General features: G+C 35.7%; 1 pseudogene; it reads right to left on the bottom strand.

The window, feature by feature from the left end:
- Window positions 1-10,825: 10,825 nt before the first annotated feature.
- Window positions 10,826-11,382, bottom strand: LOC143635206 (putative serine/threonine-protein kinase PBL1 pseudogene; annotated as a pseudogene).
- Window positions 11,383-27,279: the final 15,897 nt, after the last annotated feature.

Genomic DNA, 27,279 nt, shown 5'->3' with positions numbered 1-27,279 from the left:
AGAGCACGAGTACCCATCCGAGCGGGACCATCAGCCTCCCGCGGATGCAGGAGCGACTGCAAGTCATTCCCCTCTGAAATAAAAAAAAGATAAACAGTTAGAAGAAAAACCTATATCAACAAAGAAGACAGAGCATACCGTAAGGGACAGAGTTCAAACCGTATTCGAGGACGATGGGAACCTGCGACGCCTCCTTCCACACCCGGCTCATCCCAAGCATCACCATCCCAGACTCCGCAAAGCGGTATACCGGAGTCTGGACCCAGGAGATCTTGGCGAACCACTCCGCCTCCTGGTAGTTGAGGGCGTGAAGGGCGGGGAGTGCTCGTCCATTCTTAAAGGTCATCGCAAGGGCGGCGACGCGAGCGGAGATATAAAAAACTCACGCTTCCACGACCGAAGACTGCGCTCGGTAGCGCAGATCTTCAACCCCTTGATCCGATTGACCAAGGTGTACCACCCCTGGATGCACCTCCAGGAGTAGAAGGTCATCAACCGATCTACGTGGGGCTCCACGCCCAGAATGAGGCACACCCACTCAAAGTGGCGGATCTTGGCGATCGCCATTGGGTGTACCTCCGTCAGATGCACGCCGTGCCTCTCCAAGACACGGTATACAAACTTCATCAATGGGAACCTGAGATTCCCATAAACGAAGAATGCAGCGTACACCCCTATCTTGCCCTTGGGGGCATCGTACACCGTCTGGTGTGGCTCCGGAAACTCAGGCTCGAACGACTCGAGCATGAACTTCCGGACGACGTACCGATAGAGGTCGGCCGGAAGAGCACACTGGCATTCGCCAGCAGTGCTCTTATCGTCTTTATCAGACGTAGACGTCGGGATCTCGACGTGCACGTCAGATTCTTCGGCAGCAGCTTCAAAATCGTGAGTAGAAGACATGGTTTGGAGGTAAAGAAGAGTGATTTCAGGAGAATGCTTGGCAGAAAGTATTCGCCGGAAATCGTTTACAAGAAGAGAAGAGTGAGTGTGAATTACAAAAGACCCTCTCCCCCTTTATATACTAATCGCAATTAATGCGGAAGAGAGAGAAATCGCAGGTGCAATGAAACTATGACACGTGGCAATGAGCAAGCTGGCAACAGCTGTTGAAAGGACGCGTGCCATTAATTTCGCGGCCACGCGCCCAAAAAATCGCGCCCACGCGCCTGAAAAAGCGCCTGGAATGACCATATACTGTCACGTCGCCATAACTTCCTGCACGTCCTGACACTGTCAGAAGAAACCGTCGGACGACGTTTCAACAGTTTGGACTGTTCTTATCCTTTCACCAACTCTTCGAATTTCAAAATTTCAAAAAGATTCAAAAGTAAGCGGGAAAATACCCCTTACCTTAGCCACCAAGTAACTATAAGACAGGTGCGAGTACAGTGTTAATGCAAAACCCTTCACATACTTAGCACCTGCAGGGAATTGAAGCCAAGAATACCTCGGCGACCAAGTAACTATAAGACGGGTGCGGGTACAGTGTTAAGGCAAAACCATTCACATACTTAGCACCCGCAGGGAACTGACGCCAGGAATACCTTGGAAGTAAAGTAACCGTAAGACGAGTGCGGGTACAGTGTCAAGGCAAAACCCTTCACATACCTAGCGCTCCGCAGGGAATTGAAACCAAGAAGGATCTTCTGGGCCATGCTTGCGAAAACGGGAATAACATCCCCGAATAGCGGGAACGTCGAGAACTATATTGTTTGAAACTCCAAGATGGAATTGGTGGTTTTAACATAATTGATCACTATATTCAAAACTACCAAAACCTCATGGAGAATCCACACAAGTGGGACTCAACGCTCCCGACTTGCGAGGAGGTTACAGACCTACCCGCATCATACCCAAAGATCAAGCAGGAAAGTCGGGAATTTCTGCAAGTGACATTAGGACTTCCGCGGGAAGAATCCCCATGGAAAACCTTAAAACTAAACCCTTTTCAAAAACCCTTTGCTTAAGTCTAAAAGTTCACCTCACTTATTAAACATTCATGAGAAGAACATTGGACTGGGGGGACTTGAAGAGGAAGGTCCCAGCAGAGCCCAGTTGGACCCGCAGGACTCACCTTGAAGAGAGACGTCTGCGCAGAAACCAACTGGATCCGCAGGACCCACCATGCTCAGAGACGTGACGTCCTTACGCGCAGTACGCAAGCTGTTTCCGCAGGAAATGCCTCCTAATGGCGAAGTACTCCGCCTGTTCCTGCAGCTGCGGATACAAGCCATTAGGGAAGGCCACCCGCGCAGCAAGGCTACACGCACAAGGCACTTAGCTCTCAAAATAATTCAGTAGTCACCTGAAGGAATGAGCAAAGCCGGGAACAATCCCGCACAAAGGCGGGAGGGGGAATACTCCCGCCCAAATGAGTCAGTCCGTACGATACTGGAGGATCTTTTGTACTGTACCTGACGAGGTATGGGCAAAAGATCTGACCAGAGATACGACAGCTCATTGACAACAGTATGGCGAGCAACATGCTCTTGTACTGTATGTCACTATTAGCCGCCGCCTACTCACCAACTCCTGTCATACCACGTGCATAGCCTGCAGTTGGTGGAAAAGGAATAGTACACAGCAGGCCTGGTCACTGTCAGCCGCTGCCTACCCACCAACTACCAGCATGGCACGTGCGTAGGCCACAGTTGGTAGAACAGGAATACTATTCGGCCGGCTATACCCTCTTGGAAACCTACCTTCGGCTATAAATACCCCAAATGGTATGATCATCTCATCTTATCTTGTATCTTACATCTTATACCTGATATCTGCTCTAGCAATCTCTTAATATACACTTATATTCAAGAGCAATTTAGTCTGATTCTCACGCCAGAGGGTGGTCACAAGGAGGTACCCCCTTCTCAGTGACAAGCTCACGGTGTCTGTTTTGCAGGTTATCAGAAGAACCATCTTTGCCGGATCTAACCCCTCGTGGGAAACATCTATTTAACCCCCAGATTATCCGCAATCTGCCCGGGGTCCATTAGTGTTTCTTCAATCGTATTACTACTTAAACTTTTATTTATTATATTATATATGTATCTTTATATTATACTTTTTAATGAACATTTTGCTCTATTTATTTTATTATACCGAAATATATATCTAATGTAAAAAATGATTTACTAAATTTTTATCTAGTGTAAAAAATGATTAATGAACCTTGTACTAGATTGTTTTAATATGAATCATAGGGACTAATCTGCTTATTAGTGGAATTCATGGATGATAACTGGTCTAAATCGACCGTCTACATTTTTTTGCAAGTTTTAGTCTAACAGTTCTGGTTAGTTTAGTCAACAGTTTTATGTCAAATCTGTAAACACGTTTAGGGAAACGGGTCAATCTCATGTCAAATTGATGGGTTGAGATGTGGCTTATTTATTTTAATAAATTGTTTAAGGGACTTTTTTTTTAATTTTTTTGTCAAATCTAAAACTTGTTGACTGTTTTATGCAAAGCTTAAAGGTTAAACAAGACAAATGAATTTCAAATCATATAGTGTAAGATCAAATGCTTGTAAATTGATAATTTAGATTTGTAAATATGCAAAATATTAAAAAAGTTTAAAAGTTTACGAGTTAAAAATATTATTTGCATGCCAAAACGCAAATACACATGCCGAGTTTAAGTTCTAGTGACGAACTCGGTTTTTAAGTTCGTATAATTACAAAATTAACACCTCTAGTAAGTTAAAAAAAAGAAGAAGAAGAGTAAAACTTAAGAAATTAATTTGAACTGTCTCCTATCTGAATTATGCATACCAGTCATATTTGCATAGTTTTCGTTTATTTAATATCTAAATATGACATGTTTTATTTATTAAAGAAAGTGAGATTTGCGGTCCGTGTATACTGTATTATTTGTGTCGGCTGGGCGGCTAGCAGGTACGACAAAGGCCTTGAGAATTGTTATGGAGATCCGTGTTTTGGTGGTAGATTGCGGTTTGAAAATCATGTGGGTTATCATATTCCAAACAAACCCCAATTGGCAATTGGGCATGAATAGGACTAATTGTTCTTTTTCCTAATTTCTTTTTGCGAAAACATATTTGATATATTAAAATTATCAAGTGTGTCTTAGTTGTGACATTTTTTAATTTTTATTTATACGTTGACAACGTTGTTTTTGTAAGAGACTGGAGCACAGAGAATGTGCGGATTTTACGGTGGATACTTAGGTTGTGTGTGTTTTTGCTTATAAGGTCTGCAAGGAGCTTATGTCTGCAATTACGGTGGATACTTAGGTTGTGTTTGTTTTTGCTTATAAGGTCTGCAAGGAGCTTATGTCTGCGGGCGTGCAGACATAAACTCTTGAAAACTGTTTGTTTTAAAAAATATATATATATCTGAAAATTGCTTTTATGGTCTTAAAAAATAAGTTTTTTTCAACATCTTCACACTTCTTAACATCATACCAAGTACCAACACTCAATGTCCAACACCACCACACCACCCACCGTCCGCCGCCACCACCACCCACCACCCACCGTCCACCGCCACCACCACCCACCACCACCGTCCGCCGCCACCACCACCACCCACGTTCGCCGCCACCACCGTCAACCACTCACCACCACCACCGTTAACCACCCACCACCACCACCCCCGTCGGCCACAACCACCATCCACCACCACCACCCATCGTCCGTCGCCACCACCACCCGCCATCGCCACCACCCACCGTCCGCCGCTGCCACCACCATCCACCATCACCACCCCGCCACAACCATCCACCACCACCACCGTTCATCACCACCACCACCCATTGTCGGTCGCCATCACGGTCCACCACCCACTACCACAACCGTCCATCACCACCACCCACCGTTCATCACCCACCACCACCCATTGTCTGTCACCATCACGGTCCACCACCCACCACCACAACCGTCCATCACCACCACCACCGTTCATCACCCACCACCACCGTTCATCACCACCACCATCCATTGTCGGTAACCGTCACGGTCCACCACTCACCACCACCGTCCATCACCACCACCCACCGTTCACCGCCTACCACAATTGTCTACCACCACCTACTTTCATAGTTCGTACACCACTACTAATTATTTTAGCAGTCTACAAACGTTAAATGACTTTTATCTACTGTAATATATATGATAGGTAACTACTTTTCAGCTTATGCAGACGATATCCAATTTATAAAACAAACAGTATTATATTTTCAGATTGCAGAGCTTCAGACCACATCTTCAGTTGCAGACATTAAATCAGATGAAATCAGATTGCAGACAATTTTTATCTTCAAAAACAAACAACACCTTAGATGCTTTAATTTGGTACCCAGGTTAAAAATAAATTGGTTATATGGGATCCATGTTGAGGCTCCAGAAAGATCGGTGACGGTAGAACTAAATGGGTGTAAAACGGTTTTGGGTGTTGGGGGGGATCACTTTTGTTTAAATATCTCGGGCAACAAGTAGGTGTAATAAAAACTTGGTGGGTTTGTGGGATCCGGTGGTAGAACTATTTAAAAAACGGTTATCAATATGGAAAGCTAAAAATTGTCAACTGGGGGAAGGCTCGCGGTAATACAGTAGATGTTTAACTCGTTGCCGACCTACTATTTTTCTTTGTACAAGGTTCCGAAAGGGTTGTTAGAGAAACTTGATAGAATTCGAAGGGTGTTCTTTTGGGGCAGGTCAGAGGAAGAGGCAAAATAAATTGGGTGGTATGGAGTAAAGTTGTCTCATCGGTGAATAAAAGGGGACTTGGGAAAGACTCGTTAAAAGAAACAAATCTTGCGATGCTTGCAACATGGAGGTGGAAATTCAAGAATGAGAAAGACGAGCTTTGGAGAAAGATAATTTGGGTATTCATCATTCGGAAATATCGTGGGCATTTATCCCAACAAAGGTCTTCATTCCATGTCCATGGAAACATATAATAAACATTTCGAGAGAAGTTAAAGAATTGAGAGTTGACTTAAGCATAAATCTGAAGCGATGGATTAAAGGTAGCCATAACACACTGTTGTGGATCGACCGTTGGTGCGAGGAGGTAGCATTTCAGGTTACGTTCTCTTTGTTGTTTGGAATTGAGATAAATAAACATTGTAAAGTATCAGCTCGTTTAATAATGTACTTGGGTGAAATTTGCAGACAATGAGGTTGGGTTAGACACCCAATTGGGCTGGCAGAAGTTGAAGAGTTTCGGGGTTATATGACTTTCCAAACATGTGTGCCTAACTGCCTATGTGAAGGCGAAAATCGACTAGTATGGGATTGGGAGGATAACAAGGCTTTTTCGGTTAAAATTTTGAACAATACATTTGCGCCGAATATGGATTTGGAAGGGATGTATATATAGATTGGAATAATTTTGTGTAATAAAAAGTGGGGATTTTAGCGTGGATGGCTGAATAGATCAATTCCCGGACATGTTATCCTTGATTAAACGAAGTATTATCGTTCCGTCGATAACATGTATGATTTGTGAAGAGGATGTAGAGCCGGCATAGCATTTGCTTATTTCATGCCAATTTGCTCAATCAGTCTAGTGTATAATCCTGACTTGGTGTAAAGTTACGACAAAATTTGCCTTCTCAGTTCGGGATTTGCTAGAACTACACAAGCATTCTCGTTTACCGAAACAGTTGATTTAAAATTTTCACATTGTATGCTTAACAACAATTTGTTGCATATGGAAGAAACTCAATGGTTTTCAAAAGGAAGGCAGTGTGCTTAATGAGTACAGTTGGGGAGACTAAAGTTTTGAGCTTTTTATGGTTAAATAATTGTTCAAGGTGGTCGAACTTAGCAGGGAAAGGTAGAATGCTTTTAACGTTTCACAAATTATAAGGTGAACGGGGCTTAGATTCAAATGTAAGCTATAACAGGTGGACTTAGTGTAACTAGCATCTTGCTAGTATTGACAATGTTAATAAAATTTACTTTATTGATCGTTCAGAAAAAATGTTATTTAAGTGGATGTTTGATTTGTTAAACAAGTTCAAATAAATACACACGGGAAATGGAAATTTTTAGGAACACCCTAGTCATGTTTCCCGTAAGGATGCACCCTAAACCGACTTAAACACACCAACCTACCTTGAGCCGTGAGCGAACCACACGGATACAAACAAGGCTTTGTCCGTGTTCGTTTGTTAAGAAATAATGTGTTCACGAACAAATATCCTTACAAGTTCTTACATTATAACCACATTTTATATTTACTTTTAATATTTGAGTCATTTTTATACCAAAAGTAGTTATTTGTAAAAATCTAATTAACTTCTTAGGAAAACAAATACAACGTTACACAAAAAAAAATTTATATGAGTAAATTGTTGTTTAACTTGTTTTGGTCCTTGGAGTTTGATCAGATTTGCTATTTTGATCAGTTTAGCAAAACATCATAAACATTCCAAAATCCTCAACGGCAAATTATGACCTAGTAAATCCAAAAGTAACTAGACACAGGGCTGTCCCTGAAAGCGATAAAAAGACTTTAGGCCTCGTGCGAAAATTTTTTTGGGCCTCCTCATAATATAAACCATCAATTATATACAAAAGAAATCTCACAATACAAATATAACCATTATAAAATAAACAAAAGAAAATTAGGGTATGCTTGGTAGATGGTAATGGAATAGATGAGGGAATGGAATGAACATGGTAATGGATTGGATAAATGAATGAAATAGATCATTATCATTCTATTGTCATGTTTGGTTATCATGTAAAAATGGAATGATTAATCACTTTATTATTATTATTATTAGTAATAATAATCAAATAAATAAATAATTTTAATAATAGTATGAATATTCATAATTACTAAGTTTTGGACCCTCGTGCTGCAACGGGATCTTTAAACTGAATAAAAATAATCGTAACAATGTTGAATCACGTATGTGAGTTGTGAAATGTTAACTCGTCAAATTTTTAAAAGAAAACTAATATTAATAATGTAGTAATAGCTCTAATATAATAATAGTTATATTAAAATATACAAAACAATAATGAATAATTATATAATAATAATATAATTAATAACTATAATTGAAAAAAATAAAAATAATATCATTATAGTTATATAATACTAATAATGATTTTATAGTTATATAATACTAATAATGATTGTTGACTTTTTTGACTTTTTCGTTCCTTGAATGAATGAAAAAAAAACACTCATACTCAAAAGAATGAAAATACTAAAAAAGGAAGGAATTTCATTCCTTATGGAATGATCTATTCCATTCATGCTTCGTAACCAAACAAGCTATTTTGCATTCCTTTGAAATGACTCATTACATTCCACCTTTCATTCACTCATAACAAACACTACCTTATTTGTATGAAAATGAAAAAAGAAGTTAATTACGGGAATTTTGAGGCTCACTTAGAGACATGGGAATATAAAAAAAAACAAATCATCATAAACACAAATTGATGGTAAGAGATTCGATACAAAACTACAAATAATTAAAAAAATATCATCAGGTAGGTATATTTTTCTTAACCTTAACCTAACATTAAGTTCTAAGCTATTTGATTTCTACATAATTAATCCAATCAATTAATAACATCATGGGCGCAAGTTGCATAACAGCCGGGAAACCGCCACAACGGAGTTCAACTGCTGTTGGAAAGACTTCGTACGTCCTCCCTAGTCCCTACACCGCCGCTACAACCGGAAGCTGCTCACTGACGGCACTCACGTACAGGGTATGCAAGCTGTGAATGTACAAACGGAAACGCCCACACCAGAGATAGTTATAGCCCCTTTGCATGTTTGGGGCACTCCTTCTTACTTCGGTCATGTGCCATTTTGGTTCTATAATTCCTGGCTTGGCATTTCAGGTTTTGAGGATCACCAATGCCATCTGTTTCAGTTCGAGGGGCCTGCTGATTTAGCGATTGCTACGGTTGTTGAAATCAAGAATTAAAAGTTGGTTGGCTTGGGTGAGAATGGGGGATTATAAGGAAATTATACATACAAAAGTTGGAATCTGTTAGGGAATGTAGTGTGTTGTTGACGGAGACAGAATTAAATTTGTCATCTGTTAAAAGACTTCTATGGACAGGTTCAAAAAGATTTGAAACAAAAAAGCAAGAATTCGTTGATGGAGATGAAAATTCTGAGTATTTCCACGGTTTAATGCCTATTCTGAAGGAAGCCACTTTGTCTTTTTTTGAAAAGAAATTCAAGGGACCTGTCCAATCTATTGACCGGAGGCTGTTTTACCATACGTGAAAAGTCTAAATGAAGAGGAGGTGACCTTATTGGCTATCCTGTTTTCGGTACTCAAAATAAAGGAAGCCGTTTAAGGTTTTTCTTTGGCCCTTATTGTTTTTATGACTCTTTGTATTTTAATCTAACCCTTATTTAATCCGTAATAACCATCCTATTATTTTGACAATTTATTTCACATTACTGATTTTCAAATTTCTATCTTATTTTCTATTTACTAAAAAAATCATTTTTCTATTTTAATATATATCTATAAAAAGTTATTAATTTTAATAAATGTGTTAGAAACTTAGAATTAACACATATTCAACTATTTAATCAACCCGCTTTATCCTTCACAACTTTATTATATATAATACTAGTTTTCTTTCTCTCGTATTACGATGGTTGTTTTACATTAATCTTCTAATATTTATTTAATCTTTTTAAATTTTAATTTTATTTATTGTAATCAAGTTAATAGTATTTTGATAATGAAAGAGTTTCATAAATAAATAAGATGTTATAACCCGGTTTAAAAGTTACCTGGATTTGATGGGACCCATGACCCGCTTAATCCTTTTAATACAAAATTGTTTCTTAATTATAAATATATTTTTTTTAAAAAAACCTGATATTAGTTTTTAGTATATCCCTAATTTATAGGATTTTCAAATCAAATATTTGGTGTGATTATTTTTTAATTTAATGAGATGTTATAACCGGTTTAAAGAATATCTGGGTTTGGTGAGACCCATACCCGTAAATTTGAGTCTGCATGAAAAGCCTCCATTTACAAATAAATCAATCTGGTAGCTTGAGAGAATATAGAAAGTAACCAGAGAGCTTTTAAAGGTTTCGTTTATATATATTTAAGATAATATTAGTTAAATAGGTGGAATACATTGGCCATGCTCGGCTTGGATGGTTTATGAGTTTTCAAGTCACTGTAGATGTAAATGATAGGAAAGAAAAAAAGTTATATAGTCGTGCTCGGGGGTTTATTAATTTTTCAATATTGTTGAGACAGGTTCGGACGGGATTTGGTCCACTGACTAGTCCGGTTTTATATAGTTTGCTCCGTTAGCATATATTGGCCGGTTCGAACCAGTTCGTGGGTCGGACCGGAAAACCGGACCAGTTGAATTGGTTTACTACAGGAAAAATTATTTTAAAAAAAAAAACTTTTTTTCAGCCATAACCGTCATTTTTAGGCAAAGGTTGTTCGGCCGGTCCAAACGGTTTGACCGCTTAAACCGGTTACCATCTGGTACGCTGTCAGCTCCGGTTATGAAAACATTGTGTTAATTTTAGCTCGCTACCCAACACAATTAACACGAGTTATGTGGGTCTTTAGTCAAAAGATGTAAAGAACATTAACTTGATCTTTCTATTAAAATGAACAAAACTGTTTTAACTACTGAAAAAACAAATAAGCAGGAATTTTTGTTACTTACTTGGTATTCAAGAGCATTCATAAACTTGGTAATTGGTGGACGTCCTTTCTGGTCCATGCTTAAACATTGATAAGCTATTTCAATAAAATGTTGTAAAGATTGACCGGTTCTTTCATCCTTCAAACTGGCATGAATAATAACATTGATATTGCCTTCTTTTCAGTGTCTCCTCACCAACCCTATCAAATGTCCGTCCTTATCACTATAGTTATCAATAGACTTTCTACCACACAACACTTCAAACAACACAACACCGGACGAGTACACGTCAGACTCCTTTCTCAAAAACCCTGTCTCCACATATTGTGGATCGATATACCCGAATGTGCCACCAGGCGCAGTCACTAAAAATGTTTGCGGTTGGTTAGCCGGGCCACGTTTAGACAAACCCAAATCTGAAATCTTAGCTTTCCAATATTCATCCAAAAGGATGTTGGAACTCTTAATATCTCCGTGCAAAACTCTTTGATGAGTTGCACGGGGATCATGAAGGTATGCTAATCCACGAGCTGCGCCGATGCAAATCCTTAACCATTGAGTCCATTTTAGATCACTGTTGTTGAGATACAATTCAAAATTTCCCTTAGGTGCAAACTCGTAAACAAGGATCTTCTCATCACTTTCATCACAAAAACCTAATAAAGATACAATATTTTCATGTTTGCAAGTAGAAAGAGTAGTTACCTCCTTCCAAAATTCAGGGCTTCCTTGCCCATATTTACTACCTAAGCGCTATAAAGCGACAATGGTATGTATACCGGAAAGACGTAGTTCTCCCTAGTATACTTTCCCGAATCCTCCTTCCCCTATGCAATTATCATCGGCAAAGTTGTTGGTTGCTAACTTTAAAGCTTGTAGCGGTATTATGAGACTCTTGTCTTCGACATACATCATTTTGATAGTGGAACAAAAAGAGCGGAAAAGGAGTAAGTAAATATTGCAACCGGCAGGGTTGCTTTACTGAAGAAACTAGCGTATTACCCGGCGCGTTGCGTCAGGGCAGGTCGATAAAACCCGACGGTAGTAAAAGTCAAACGTTGTTGGTATCTATTTTGAGATGGTACGTCTACTCGAATTTGGTCAGTTTTGGTTACGTGCGTTATTGTATCGGCACTAAAACAAAAAAAAAGACAAAAAATATAGAAACCGTGCATGTGCTCCTATTGAAATATTGAATCATACTATACTATTAAAACAAATTAGTTTGGTGCCACATGTCCCTTGCCTATTGGACAATTGTCTTTCCTTCCAAAATTATCTTTCACTTCTCTATTTTTCTTACCAATTAAATAAATCAAAAATAAATTCTATGCCTAATAATTAAAATACTTAATGTATTCATTTAAGTCAATATACCGATTTCTAATTTTAGATTTTAACTACTTTTTTATTTTAAGAGTTACATATAATTTGTAACTAACAATCACTTAAAATAGGAACAAATTCATCCATAAATGTAGATTGCTATCTTTTTTTTAATGTTCACATCTAATTAGTTAAAATTGGACCAAATTCATCAATAAATGTAATTTCATTTAAGTTTTTCGTTCAAATTATCATCAAAGTTTATGGTAATTAGATTTTATTTATTTATTATGAACAATAATTTTGTTTTACATATGTAATTATTAACAAAAATCTCGGTCATTCTTTTTAATTCATAATAAATATAGTTGAAAATTAATTTTTCAACCTACTGAATATTATATAAAATACACAATATACTATAGTATATTGATTTGGTCAAACAAATTAAACAATCATAATGATTCTTTCAAAAAAGGAAACTTAATTTATGCAAAATAAAATCCAAACAAACATTTCATAACATACTGAATTATTATTTATATAGAAAGAACATAATTTATGCTAACCAAAAAAACTTGGTCTTCCCTTAAAATACTTTTACCATAAACTTTCACACCTAAACTTCAAGCCTATATATTGAATACTTGAGCTTACAAAATATGTCACTCTTAAATTGTCACTCCTAATACTTGGTGGGTTATTAACTCAGAGATTCAATAATTTGGAAGTGGTGATAACATTTTAAGTTGAATGATATTATAAGTTTGAAGGTATGTACGATTTGTTTGTAAAATACGCTACTTTGTATAGTCGATATAATTATACGTCAGTCTATGTAACTTATTGTTCTCTGCATGATATAAGATTTCTAAATTTTTCACATGTTAATCGTATTTTTTTTCTATTTTATATTTTAGATGTCTTCAAGATCCAAGAGACGCACTAATTCTCAATCATCATCTTCCAATAAGAGGAATAATACAAATGGTTAGTGAGTTTAATAATTTAAGGTTACTCTCTAAATACTATGTTATAATAATAATAATTTTGTTTGCAAAACGTGCAGTGTCATTGTCTAGACAACCATTGCGTATCATATCCAACGGTAATAATTTTTTTTATAAATCATCAATTGATTTAAAATGTTAATATTTTATGACCGTCTTTTTTTATTAGATCTAAAATTTTATGAGATATACGACAAGTAACATGAAGTTTGAGGACCATTCAGAGTATAGCTCGAGCCATGGTAGGACCTGGTCACCAAATGCGTGTTCTTACTGATGTAAGATCTCTTGAAATTCATATTTACAGTTTTATTTTTATATGTTGAGAGCTCCATCTATTCATATTTACAGTTTAAGGACGATTTGAAGACTAGCTCTAGCCATGGTAGGTCTGAGTCACCAAAGTTCCACCTACTCCTTCTAAGATTCAAATACATGGGAAATTTTAAATAATTTACTTTTGAATATACTTAAAAGTTAATAAGTTTTGTATTAAAAACACATTAATTTATTTGACCAAGTTAATATATGGTGTATTACTTATTTCAAATTTATATTTAAAAAAACTTAGATATTTACTATAATTGCTTATTTATTTTAAAATATTCATCATCTTTAATTTTAATGGTACATTCTAATAATTTATACATTTATTTATTTATATTTTTAAGAACTGAATTTGACCACTCTTTTTTAGTTTTAATATTCTCTAATCTCAATAAACTTTAAATCTTTTATATTTGACCAATTTTTGATTAGGCATAAATGCCAAGAATTACCGATTCGTCAAAATTATTTCGTTCAAATTAAAAAATAAACTAATAAACTAAATAGAAAATAAAAACTTTCCATATTTTATATTTGACCAATTTTTGAAAATTAAATGTCAAGATTAAGGTATAAAGTTGAAAAAAGAATTATTTAAAGAATTTATTGTTAAATAAGTTAATGATGCTAAAGTCTTGACAATAATTTCGTGATAATTAAAAAAATTAATAGTATATTGTTTAGTTAGTAAATTTCTAAAAAAAAAGGAAAGTTTTTTATAATAATATTTACATTTATTTATTTTTGTTTTTAAAACCGAAATTGATCACTCTTGCAACAACCTTTTGAAGTTTTTAATAGTTTTCAATGTCAACAAACTTTCCATCTTTTATATTTGACCAAATTTTTTATTAGTATAAATGACAAATTTAATGTATATTAAAAATTTAAATACTTTACTTTTGAATATACTAGAAAGTTAATAAGTTTTATATTAAATACACATTAATTTATTTGACAAATATAATATGCTGTATATTACTTATTTCAAATTTATATTTAAAAAACCTTAGATATTCACTATGATTGCTTATTTATGATAAATATTCATCATCTTTAATTTTAATGATACATTCCGATCATTTATACATTTATTTATTTATGTTTTTAAGAACCGAATTTTGAACACTCTTTTGTAGTTTTTATTAGTCTCCAATCTCAATAAACTTTCCATATTTTATATTTGAACAATTTTTAATTAGGCATAAATGTCAAGAATTACCAATTTGTTTAATTTATTCAGGCTAAATTAAAAAATAAACTAATAAAGTAAACAGAAAATAAAACTTTCCATCTTTTATATTTGACCAATTTTTAATTAGACATAAATGTCAAGATTAATGTATAAAATTGAAAAAAAAATTATTTAATGAAATTTATTGTTAAATAAGGTAATGATGCTAAAGTGTTGACAATAATTTCGTGATAATTAATTTAGTTACTGAATTTCCAAGAAAATGGAAATTTTTTTATAATAATATTCACATTTATTAATTTATGTTTTTACAAAACCGAAATTAACGACTTTTGCAACATATTTTGTAGTTTTTAATACTATTCAATGTCATTAAACTAAAAAAGTTAATATGTTTTGAATTAAATGACAAATTTAATGTATTAAAACTTTCCATCTTTTATATTTGACCAAATTTTAATTAGCATAAATGACAAATTTAATGTATACTAGAAATTTAAATAATTTACTTTTGATTATACTAAAAAGTTAATATGTTTTGTATTAAATACCCATTAATCTATTTGACCAATTTAATATGTTGTTAATTACTTATTTCAAATTTATTTTTAAAAATCTTAGATATTCACTACAATTGCTTATTAATGCTAAATAATCATCATCTTTAATTTTAATGATACGTTCCAATCATTTACACATTTATTTATTTTCTGTTTTTAATAACCGAATTTAACAACTATTTTGTACTTTTTAATAGTCTTCAATCTCAAAAAAGTTTCCATCTTTTATATTTGAACAATTTTTAATTACGCATAAATGTCCAGATTAATGTATACAATTGAAAGAATAGTTATATAATGAAATTGATTTTAAATAATGTAATGATGTTAAAGAGTTTGAAACATAATTTACTTTAGATTGCAGCCGCTTTAATAGAACTTTAATTAGGGAATGACTTCTATGTAATAAAATTAAAATTAACCGATTTGATTTTAATTATCTCCATATTAGTTTAGTTAGACTTAATTATTGAAATTAGTATAATAAATCTTTATTACTTCGATTTAACTTAATACATTTAACTAAAAGGTCTTTGAATCGAAATAAAACAAAATTTTAATTACAAAATAATTTATAATAAAATATATCTTTATTTATTTATTAATGTTGAAATGAAACTCATAATACCTTAAAAACTTTAGTTGTATATTAATCAGGCTGCTATGGTTTATTTTGTTTTTTAGATTATGAAGCAAAATTACTTTTTGTGTTTGTGAAATGTCGAAGAAGTTAATAGTGGGCCATGTTTGTAAGGCCCCGAACCCGGTAGCCCTACTTTAGCGTCGGATTTACTCATAAACACAGTCCTTCAAATCAGAGTTTATTAAAACTTTTCGCGGTATATAAAACATCAATCATTTGTTACAAAACATTAAATCTTTTCTTTGATACCATAACACAAAACTTTATATTCAAAACATCTTTACTTCTTTCTTCAGATGCCAGCCGTTCAATCCATGCCATGTGTCATCCTCTTGCTAGCTCTGTAATTAGCTCACCTGCGTGCATACTAAAAGTCAGCTACGCTGAGTGAGTTCTAGTTAATCAGGTATCATACAATTTATTCCCATATATTACTTCCCTATCCGAAGACACATATTACTACCTTAACCTTGTATAATTATCCATAGGAGGATCGTCACGTAATATTTATTAAAAGAACCATTACCATTACCCTACCATATATAATTTCCATAGGAGGAACACTATACTATCCATAGAAGGAACACTTTACTATCCATAAAAGGAACGCTATACCTTCCATAAAAGGAACACTATACCTTCCATAAAAGGAACACTATACCTTCCATAAAAGGAACACTATACTTTATTATTTAATATCCATGTAAGGAGCTAGTCACTTCCCTTGACGATACGTGCAATATCCGAAGATCGTTCACGTACCGTCAAGCAATCATTCATATCGATCACATATACCATACACGGCATACACATAAAATTATATCCTTTCGTTCATACTTTCTTACTTTCTTTTGTATTATCTTACTTTCATATCTTACGTTATAAAGAGCATTACGCCCTACATTCCTCGAGTATTACTAGGGCTCGGTACCCTCTTCGTAACCATACAACCATACGTTATCATTTCTTTCTTCTACTATCTCTATCATATTCATACACATAAACCTACATAACATACTTACCTTATTCTTAGCGCTGCAACCTGACAGTACGTGCAATATCCGAAGATCGTTCACGTACCATCAAGCAATCATTCATATATTTCACATTATCCATATAAGGCATACACTTATCTCTTAGGATAAGTGTATTAACAAACATATTGAGTATGCACACAGCCCCGAAAACGTAACACATAAATGGGGCTAGAAACTCACCTGAATTCTGCTTCTTTTTCTGATAGCTGCAAATCCCTTCTCTATCTGAGCTCGGCTGACTGTACAAGTTACACGTATCAATACTCGCCTGATCTAATCTGGCGGCCTAGTAGTGGCTTACTTAACTTATCGCTTTTTTTTTAATTTATTTTCTAATCAAACTTAGCTCTAGGCGAAGTTAACCTTAGGCGAACTTAGCTGTAGGCGAAGTTGCCAGCTAGGCGAACTTAGCTTTACAGCGAAGTTGTCATCAGGCGAACTTGGGTTCAGGCGAAGTTGTCATCAGGCGAACTTGGCCTCAGGCGAAGTTACCAGTTAGGCGAACTTAACTTTACAGCGAAGTTGCCATTAGGCGAACTTAGCTTGCAGGCGAAGTTCATCAGGCGAACTTAGCTTGCAGGCGAAGTTCAGCGCGTTGAAGGCGAAGTTGCCCAGATGCAGGCGAAGTTACCCAGACAGCCGCTGTTCGGTTTCTTTCCAGCATTTTGAGCGTTTTTAACACCCTTGCTATGGTTCAATATCACCCACTACGCTTCCCGACCATCTTCGGTCGCTTATACACTAAAAAGCTTGGATCTTTAAACCTTAAAGGTCAAGAATCATACCTTATTGAGCTTGTTTGGATCTTGTTTAACTTGCTAGCACACTAATCGCTCTTTCTCGGTCCTGCCCGATTCTTCCCTTGGCTCGGTCGGCCGGCGGTATGTGTGCGGTGTGTGTGTGTGTGTTAGGGAGTTTGGTGAAAATGAAAGATATTTTGGGTTTAGGGGATATTTATACCCCTGAAATCCCATGGACCTAAGGCCCATTCTCATTTAACCCATCTCTATTAATCCACGTCCATTACCCGACACTAGCCCGACTCATACCAACCTCTATTCTTTTATTTATTTCCTGATAACCCGAGTAACTTTCCCTCTATTATTAAATAATATAATTAATATTATTTTGGGATTTTCGGGATGTTACAAGTCTTCCCTCCTTAAAGAGGTTTCGTCCCCGAAACCTAACTTATTCCCTATAAAAGGAAAACTTCTTATATTTACACGCTTTATTGAATCGCCTTCGTTTTCTGAGTTACCCTTCTTACCTCTGACTTTGCAGTCATCGAATGGTGGTCATGTGTATTAGCTATTTAAGGTAGCTTGTCTATGAGGCCCTCAATGTACCAAGTCTCGTTTCGATCTTTAAGAGGCTTTGTCTTATATCATATTAATGCTAAAGCCTAAGTCGACACTCTATCACAACACGTCAATTTATCATGACTAACATGCATTCAGACAATTCGTACCATAATTAATAAACACCAGTCTAAATTTCAACATAAAACAACACGCATCGAGTCATCAATAAGTTACACATAGATTTAATACTTATGGCTAGCATCTAGCCTTCTTGAATGTCTTCTCTAAGCATACGGAGGAATCTGTTAAACCTCAAGCACTCTTTTCTCCTTCATGTCCTCCCTTTGGCTTCTTGCAATCCCTTGCTAGGTGCCCACGTCCTCCACAGTTGTGACACCTATGGTAATCATCACATTCCCAAGAGGAATGTCCTACTCTTCCACACATGTAGCAAACACCTAATCCCTTTCTGCACTCTCCGGGGTGTCTCTTCCCACATTTTTCACAAGCAGTGAACCCCTCTTGCCTTGCCTTCTTTTTGCGTGGATCCACCTCATTGGCTTCCTCTGGTTCTGGGGTTGGGTTCTTTTTCTTCGGTTCCATCTTCTCCCCTTCACAGTTGGCAAAGTCCTCATAAATCATCTCGGCCAATTCCACGGCCGAGTCAAATGTTGCGGGCTTACTAGACTTAACCAAAGTGCGAACAGTGGAAGTCCCCTTACGTAACACTTGATCCTTTTAGCTTCGGTGTTCACCATGTCAGGTACCAACCTAGACATGCGGTTGAATTCAGTAGTATACTCCCGTTGTGTCATCCCTCCCGCTTTCAAATTCAGAAACTTCATCTCCACTCTTTCAACTTCTGTATCAGCGCAGAACCTCTTCATCACCATGTCCTTTAGGTCATTCCAACTCATCGCCTTGATCTCTTCACGGGTCTTCCTCTGCTCCACACTCTCCCACCAATACATAGCCTCATCTTCAAAAGATTGAGTGGCATAACCGACAGCTTGGTCAGGACTGCACTCGCTAATGCGGATAACCTTATCCATGGCGGTTATCCACTGAAGAGTAGCGATTGCGTCTCCTAAACCAGTCAGCTTAGGCGGGTCACAACCTTTGAAGGACTTATAGTTGCAACCGCCTCGGCCCCTCTTCCTATCATCATCTTTCACAGACTTTACCTCACTCGAGTCACCCCTTTCCCTCTCGTCATCCTTTCTTTTATTACCACCTGCCCCTTCAACGGTTCGTTCACGGCTTCCAGCAGATCCCTCGGGATTCAGGTTCTTCACAGCAGCAACTACAGCTTGAACAATGGCTGCTTGAACTGCAAGGCTAAGCTGAACTTCTTCGTTGTTGTTCTGGTCTCCTCCAGCGGCGCTCCCTTCATCTTCGGTGTGGGAAGCTTCTTCTACCGAGGGTTGCCGGACAAGACGAGGCCTGCCACGACGTCCAGTGCGACCCCCAGTTCCCACAACTTCTCCAGCTCCAGCCATCAGTATTCTTAAAGGGACAACACAAACATCATCACTCAAGGAACTATTTAGTACAAGGATAGCAAGGCTAACAGGTAATAACAGTGGCCAGCTGTGACTAGCTGATCACGTTGCTTTCCGTGTCCTATTCGCTTCCCTTTATGAGTCTATTTGTGCTGGTTCTACTTAAGCAGTTAGTCAAATCAAACAATCAATTACTTCTATCCTTATCGTTCACGTATCTTTTCCTTCTCATTAACATATATCATTTAATCATACACCTTACCTTTACTGATTTTTGCTTGAGCGACACATGGTATTCTTGAACTGGCATCTTCTTTCTTTTCATACTTAAATCCCATTCTCTGTTCGAGTCTAAGCATGTAGGATGCTTAAATCTCTCGAACTTATGCTCTGATACCAACTTGTAAGGCCCCGAACCCGGTAGCCCTACTTTAGCGTCGGATTTACTCATAAACACAGTCCTTCAAATCAGAGTTTATTAAAACTTTTCGCGGAATATAAAACATAATCATTTGTTACAAAACATTAAATCTTTTCTTTGATACCATAACACAAAACTTTATATTCAAAACATCTTTACTTCTTTCTTCAGATGCCAGCCGTTCAATCCATGCCATGCGTCATCCTCTTGCTAGCTCTGTAATTAGCTCACCTGCGTGCATACTAAAAGTCAGCTACGCTGAGTGAGTTCTAGTTAATCAGGTATCATACAATTTATTCCCATATATTACTTCCCGTATCCGAAGACACATATTACTACCTTAACCTTGTATAATTATCCATAGGAGGATCGTCACGTAATATTTATTAAAAGAACCATTACCATTACCCTACCATATATAATTTCCATAGGAGGAACACTATACTATCCATAGAAGGAACACTTTACTATCCATAAAAGGAACGCTATACCTTCCATAAAAGGAACACTATACCTTCCATAAAAGGAACACTATACCTTCCATAAAAGGAACACTATACTTTATTATTTAATATCCATGTAAGGAGCTAGTCACTTCCCTTGACGATACGTGCAATATCCGAAGATCGTTCACGTACCGTCAAGCAATCATTCATATCGATCACATATACCATACACGGCATACACATAAAATTATATCCTTTCGTTCATACTTTCTTACTTTCTTTTGTATTATCTTACTTTCATATCTTACGTTATAAAGAGCATTACGCCCTACATTCCTCGAGTATTACTAGGGCTCGGTACCCTCTTCGTAACCATACAACCATACGTTATCATTTCTTTCTTCTACTATCTCTATCATATTCATACACATAAACCTACATAACATACTTACCTTATTCTTAGCGCTGCAACCTGACAGTACGTGCAATATCCGAAGATCGTTCACGTACCATCAAGCAATCATTCATATATTTCACATTATCCATATAAGGCATACACTTATCTCTTAGGATAAGTGTATTAACAAACATATTGAGTATGCACACAGCCCCGAAAACGTAACACATAAATGGGGCTAGAAACTCACCTGAATTCTGCTTCTTTTTCTGATAGCTGCAAATCCCTTCTCTATCTGAGCTCGGCTGACTGTACAAGTTACACGTATCAATACTCGCCTGATCTAATCTGGCGGCCTAGTAGTGGCTTACTTAACTTATCGCTTTTTTTTAATTTATTTTCTAATCAAACTTAGCTCTAGGCGAAGTTAACCTTAGGCGAACTTAGCTGTAGGCGAAGTTGCCAGCTAGGCGAACTTAGCTTTACAGCGAAGTTGCCATCAGACGAACTTGGCTTCAGGCGAAGTTGTCATCAGACGAACTTGGCCTCAGGCGAAGTTACCAGTTAGGCGAACTTAACTTTACAGCGAAGTTGCCATTAGGCGAACTTAGCTTGCAGGCGAAGTTCATCAGGCGAACTTAGCTTGCAGGCGAAGTTTATCGTGTTGAAGGCGAAGTTGCCCAGATGCAGGCGAAGTTACCCAGACAGCCGCTGTTCGGTTTCTTTCCAGCATTTTGAGCGTTTTTAACACCCTTGCTATGGTTTAATATCACCCACTACGCTTCCCGACCATCTTCGGTCGCTTATACACTAAAAAGCTTGGATCTTTAAACCTTAAAGGTCAAGAATCATACCTTTTTGAGCTTGTTTGAATCTTGTTTAACTTGCTAGCACACTAATCGCTCTCTCTCAGTCCTGCCCGATTCTTCCCTTGGCTCGGTCGGCCGGCGGTATGTGTGCGGTGTGTGTGTGTGTTAGGGAGTTTGGTGAAAATGAAAGATATTTTGGGTTTAGGGGATATTTATACCCCTGAAATCCCATGGACCTAAGGCCCATTCTCATTTAACCCATCTCTATTAATCCACGTCCATTACCCGACACTAGCCCGACTCATACCAACCTCTATTCTTTTATTTATTTCCTGATAACCCGAGTAACTTTCCCTCTATTATTAAATAATATAATTAATATTATTTTGGGATTTTCGGGATGTTACAATGTTGAGTTAAACTCATTTGTGTTTGTGAAATGGATTAGAAGAACGGTTTGAGTAATGGAACTAGATTGCGAGTTATTAATTTGGGTAGGCGTTTTGTTGAAGTAAAAGTTATTTTAGGTACAAATGCTGGTTATCGCACTTATATAATTCGTTATGGTGTAACACCTTCATATAAGAAACTTTCGTTTAAATTGAAGAGAATGTAGTTTTGTTTTTCAGTTGTAGTATGTTTTGCAATGACCATTAATAAAAGTCAAGGTCAATCTCTAGCAAGAGTTGACATATATCTCAGAAACCCGGTGTTTACACATGGACAATTCTATGTAGCTTTATCAAGAGCGAAGAGTGGTGTCAAATTTCTTATATTAAAAAGGAAGACAAAGTTACAAATAAAGAATCAATATTGTTTATAAGGAAGTCTTTTTAATAGCTTATGTATTTTACATTTTTAACTTTTGATTATATTTTCACTGTAATTTGAATGTTATTTTGGTTTATCTTTGTATTTCACAATCATTGTTTTCGTACAAATAATATTTACAACTTAAAGTATGTTGTCGTCCTGAATAACATATAACAACTTATGTTTTCCTTTCAAATGACACGTGCTAGTTTGAAAATTTCAATATTTCCACCCGTATCGTACACGGGTTAATAACCGAGTAGTTCTTAAATAAATTAGATTTTTGGATATAATACTTTCTATATTGTAGACGAAATTGTTGACTTCTAAAAGGAAACTAATAAATGTTTATCTACTCATTATGTGTATTCATAAATATAGAAATAATAAAAGAATGTGTGGTTGTAATTGAAGGAATAGTAATTTTGTGAGAGGGGGTAGATGTCGGCTTTTATATATATATATATATATATATATATATATATATATATATATATATATATATATATATATATATATATATATACATAACTAGTTTTTATCCCCGTGTTACAGGGGTTGTTTTATATTATTTGTTCTAATATTTATTTATTTTTTGAATTTATATTTATTTATTGTATGAAAGTTAATAATATACTTATGGTTTGATGATAAATTGTTTCACAAATAAATGAAATGTTATAACCCGGTTTAAAAGCTATATGGTTTTGATGAGACCCACATACCCGTTTATTTCTTTTACTATAATATTGTTTTTTAATTATAAATAATATTTATGAAAATTAATAATATACTTATGGTTTGATGAGACCCAAGACCCATTTATTTTTTTACTATATATATAATTGGTTTTTTAATTTAAATAATATATATATATATATATATATATATATATATATATATATCTTTTTTAAAATAAATAATATATTAATTTTTAGTATATCCTATTTTATAGGATTTTTACATCAATAATGTGGTGAGAATAATTTTTAATTTAATGAGATGTTATAACCCGTTTAAGGAATATCTGGGTTTAGTAAGACGCATACCCATGAATTCGGGTCAAATGCATGAGAAGCCTCCATTTAAAAATCAAGCAAATCTGGTGACTCCAAAAAAAGGGGGAGCGACCACAACGCGACACATATGATTTTAATGTTTTCGTTTATATATATTATAGATAATAATGGTGTTATGATTTGGAATCAGAACACCCCCTTATGTGTGAAATTGTATTGTATTATTTTAGTTGTGTGATTATAGGGTTTTTGTTAATGCAAGGTTTTGCGTCTCGAGTCTTTGTATTTATGTTTTGTATTTATTAATGAAAGAATTATTATATATATCAAGTTAGTTCGTTAAGAATGATCTAGTTCGTTAAGGATGTTTAACGAACTAGATGTTAAGTTAAGTTCCCTCCTAATTCGTTAAGGATGTTTAACGAATTAGGGGGCAGTTCGTTAAAGTTTATTATTCATTATTATGTAACGAAGTGGATTTCTAGTTCGTTACGGAATGTATAACGAACTAGACCCATCTTCTACATATAGAGGGTTCCCACCATTGTTAATTAAAGAATTGATGTTAACGATAGAACCTTTGCTAGTTTGTTCTCTTGATCAATCCTTCGTTTATTTAACATATTACAACTAATACTAATAATATATCATAGATCTATACGTATAATATATAACCGATAAGAGTAATCTATATGGACTAGATCCGTGTTTAATAGTGTTTTCGATCTTAGATATGAGATTCGAGACGGCTTCACAAGTGGTATCAGAGCTTTCGGGGTTCGATTGCTCTTGATCTAGTAGTTTAATTCGTTAATTAAAGGTTTATAAGTATAAATTTTAGTTTTATTGAGTTTCGGTTTGAATTTGATCAAATTCAGTGTGAATTTGATCAAATTCAGTGTGAATTTGGTTGAATACGGATTGAGTTAAAGTGGATTGTTGTTTAGTAAGGTATACGGATTGCTTGATTGACTGGAATCGAGATTTGGAGTGGATTTGAATTGGTTTGGTTTGGATCTGATTGTGACCGAAACAGGGGAGTGTATTTGGTCAAATTGGATTTGATATTGAGTGATTTAGTGTGTGATTTGTTGCGATTTGTTTTCGTAATGTGTTTCCGAGTAATTTAGTATGTTATTTGAGAGATTTGGTGTCGTATCGAGTGAATATTATGGATTTGAGTTTGGTTATGTATGTTCTTCGTTTTCCATAATTTTGGAAATTCAGGATGAAGATTTGAAGATCTTCATCTGTTGTTGAAGATTCGTTAAACCTTCACCTAATTCGTTAAAGTAGTTCGTTAAACTTTCTTAATTCGTGTTCAGTTCGTTACTCAGTTCGTTATCAAATCTGATTTGTGTCATCTAGTTCGTCAAAAACGTGGTCTGATTCGTCAATCTCATATCTAACAAACTTTTTCCACGCGGCAAAAGTTGTCAGATTTTGTTATAACTGTTATAACAACCTGATTCGTTATAGTGGATTCGCTATCAACTGTAGCTCATTCGTTATATTAATTCGTTATCTTGAATCAGAGATTCGCTACCTGATTCATTAAGTTTGACCTAGTGATTCGTTACTTGATTCGTTAAGTAAACTCAGAGATTCGTTATCTTGGTTCGTTACTTTGAATTTGGTTTCGTTAACCTAATTTGTCAAACTGATTCGTCAATTTGATCTGATTCGTTGACTCAGTTCATTTGATAGTTCGTTATAATCTAATTCGTGGGACACTGTTTCTGATTCGTTACTCAGATAACCTTCAATTCGTTATAACTGATTTGTTATTTTAGTTCGTTATAAACACTGTTCACAATTCGTTAGCATATTTTCAAGTTTAGTCCTTGAAGTTTGGTTGTGTTGTTACTTATCAATATGGCTGGTTTTTATGCGTTAGCTTCTCAAAACACACTTATACAATAGATGTTGCAATTGGATACTGAGATTGGATCTCATTCAAAGTTTCCTCGACTGATAAAATTTAGCGACTTTGCTAAATGGGAACCTCGTTTCCGTGCTCACCTTGGTTCTGTTCATCCTGACTGTCCGTGTTGTCTTGATGAGGTGTATACCGTACCGATGATTGGAGATGAAACTATCGGGTTTACTCCTAAGGCTATTTCACAATATTCTCAAGAGAAGAAAAAGATGTTAGAGATTGAAACAAAAGCTTATTCGACTCTTACAATGGCTTTACCAGATAACATATTTCATCAAGTGGGTAGTATCAAGATTACTGCTTCATTGTTCCAACACATCAGAATGAGAAGTATATGTAACACTGAGGAGAGTAAAAAAGTGATGTTGAAGTTTCAATTCAGAAACTTTAATCTACTCAAAGGTGAAGTTGTTGAAGAAATGACTACTCGTTTCAATCATTTAATTGTTTAAATGAATAAGTTAAAGATTGAACCATTTGAATATGATAAGATTGATACAGTCAAGAATGCTTTACCTAGTTCTTACTCGACATTTTTAATGGTGTTGAAAGAGAATAATTGTTTCAAGAATGAGGATTTGACTGCTTCTGAGTTTATGCAAAAAGTTGAAGCTCGAGAATATGATATGAGATGTCAAAAGTCTTTGAAAGATAATCAAGATCCAGCTTTTTATGGTGCTAGCATGCCTTTAAGCTCGACAATTGCTCCAATCACAACATTTCTCAGTTAAAATGCACAAGAAAACCTCACAACAACCTATAGTGATCCACGTGCTTGTTTCTATTCAGCTGGAGGTTCTGGATCTTCTGGTAATTCTGGAACTTCGGCTACTGCTAAACAGTTTTCAACACCACAAAATGTGAATATGAAGGAAGCTGAACAAAATTTTGCCTTCTTGAGTGCCTTCATGACTTCTTATGAGAATCTAGTTGGTAGTAAAATTTCCACAAGTGAATTAACAGATGAAGATTATGACCAAATCAATCCTGATGATTAGGAACTCATGGATTTGAAATGGAGTATGGCAATGATTGTTAGAAAGGTGAAAAGGTTCATGCAAAGAACTGGCAAAGATCTTCCTTCATTAAACAAGAAGATTAAGTTTAACAAATTGAAAGTTAAGTGTTATAATTGTTAAGAGTTTGGACATTTTGCCAGAGAATGTGACAAACCAAAGAAGGAGTATACTGGTCCTAGAAATCAAGATCGAAGTTCTTATGCGAAACATGGAAACGATGCTAATAAATCTTCTGGAACCAAAACATATTCTTCTGGAACACAAGCTATGTTGTCCAACATGGATGGAACTGATTGGTCACAAAGATTGATGTGCAATGACAATCAAGCTAATTTGGTTATGTTCGGGTCAAATGAAGATTTCAAGATGCAAGTGGGAGTGAGTTATCTTCTGACAATGATACTGAGTCTGATTCTGATGATTCGTGTGAGAAGCAACCAACTACTTTTGCTTGCATGGCCAAAATTAATGAGGGTACATCCAAGACCGTGTCTGGTGAGAACTAGATTATGGACAGTGGATGTTCCTGTCATATTATTGGAAATCTCGACCTCTTAACCAATATTAAAAATATTCAAGGGGGTTATGTTGCTTTTGCTGGGAATTCTAGGGTATGATTACACAAGAAGGTGAAGTTTCAAATGGGCATATCACGTTTGAGAAGGTCAATTATTGTGATAAAGTTGATCATAATTTATTAAGTGTATCTCAAATCTGTGACAAGAAGTTCACTACTGTATTTAATGATAAAGAATGTCTGATTTTGAAACCGGGATACGTCATTCCCGAGGACATGGTTGTCATGCAATCACCTCGATCAAATGATATTTATGTCTTAAATATGAGTTCTAAGGTATTGATATCTGT

This window comes from Bidens hawaiensis, unplaced genomic scaffold (genome assembly GCF_021521415.1).
Source record: "Bidens hawaiensis isolate Kalapana, Puna unplaced genomic scaffold, B.hawaiensis_p1.1 tig00007413_1, whole genome shotgun sequence".
Lineage (NCBI taxonomy): Eukaryota > Viridiplantae > Streptophyta > Magnoliopsida > Asterales > Asteraceae > Bidens > Bidens hawaiensis.
Note: the sequence above shows the minus strand (reverse complement) of the source record. Positions and strands in the feature narration are given on the sequence as shown.